Source organism: Paramisgurnus dabryanus, chromosome 10 (assembly GCF_030506205.2).
Source record: "Paramisgurnus dabryanus chromosome 10, PD_genome_1.1, whole genome shotgun sequence".
NCBI lineage: Eukaryota > Metazoa > Chordata > Actinopteri > Cypriniformes > Cobitidae > Paramisgurnus > Paramisgurnus dabryanus.
In genome coordinates, this window is record NC_133346.1 from 32455682 (window position 1) to 32456930 (window position 1249).

The window sequence follows — 1249 nt, forward strand, 5'->3', positions numbered from 1 at the left end:
TAATAATATATTTAAACGTCATATGTTTGCTGTTCTTCATCTTTTTAAATATGAAGTCTATTCATGTTTGTGTTTACAGAGGTCATGTACACTGTGGGCAACTTTGTGGACGATGAAGAGGTTTCTGGGTAAAGATTATGTATGTTTATTCATTCAATTTTTTAAAATCAAACATGTGAGATAGTAAACAGATGTATGTGATTTTGATTTTTAATTCTGTGCTTGCCAGAGAAATATAACGAAGTAACAGTGGAAGCTAAAACATCAGACTGATCTAGACACTGAAGAAATTGATGTCACTGCAATCTGGCCAAAATGATGTAAGTTTAATAATGAAATTATTAAATTAAAGAGGTTAAATAGTTAATAGATGTGTTATGATGTATGTGATTCTATTTTTTTATTCTGTGTTTGATAGACAACTATATTGAACTAGCCTACTGTAATGAAGCTGCAGAACAACACAGAGACTCTGAGGACATCAACACAGAAAATGAAGTAAGAAGATGTATATTATGAAGTTCTTTGATCATATGTTGTTGTATCTTTGTACAGTTTAATGTAAACTTTCTAAAATGTACATCTTTAATTATGTCATTTGATTTGTCGTGTGTATCTGTATATGTGTACTAGTATTATGCCAAATACTTATATGTACTTTTATATTTACAAAGGGTTCCAAAGAGATGTCTGTCCAGATGAGGGTGCATCAACTTTACCTTTGCTGACAACAGTTAACTTAACTCAAACCATTTAAGGAAATCGGTTGCCTTAAACCATTAAGTTTAAAAAAACATACATTTGAGTACTGTGAACTTAAGTCTTGTGCAATTATGCACTTATATTTAGGTAGTGTGAACTTAAATATAAGTGCATAACTGCATGTGACTCAATTTTTTTAAGTTCACAGAACTCAAATCTATGTGTTTTAAAACTTGAATGGTTTAATGCAACCGGTTTTCTTAAATGTGAGAAATGACAGTGTTACAGTGAGAAATGTTTGATTAATTCCAAGACAGAGCTCTGCTATTGAATCTACACTGCAAAAAATCACTTTCTAACTTAGGATTTTTATCTTGTTTTCAGTAGAAAAACTAAAATTTCTTAAATCAAGATGTATTTTCTTGATGAGCAAAATTACCTTAGAAAATATGTGTAGTTTTTAGACAAAAATATACAATTTAAGTAAATTTATGCCTAAACAAGCAAACATATCTTAACAGTGGAGTGAGAAAATTGTGCTTAAATT

At 29.7% G+C, this 1249-nt stretch overlaps 1 long non-coding RNA gene across 1 annotated transcript; it reads left to right on the forward strand.

Annotated features, from left to right (window-relative positions):
• Nucleotides 1–228: 228 nt before the first annotated feature.
• LOC135718464 (uncharacterized) lies at nt 229–790 on the forward strand. The gene is made up of 3 exons (XR_010520823.1): nt 229–320; nt 419–498; nt 675–790. It is a non-coding gene; the product is annotated as an uncharacterized lncRNA (long non-coding RNA).
• The last annotated feature ends 459 nt before the right edge of the window (nt 791–1249 follow it).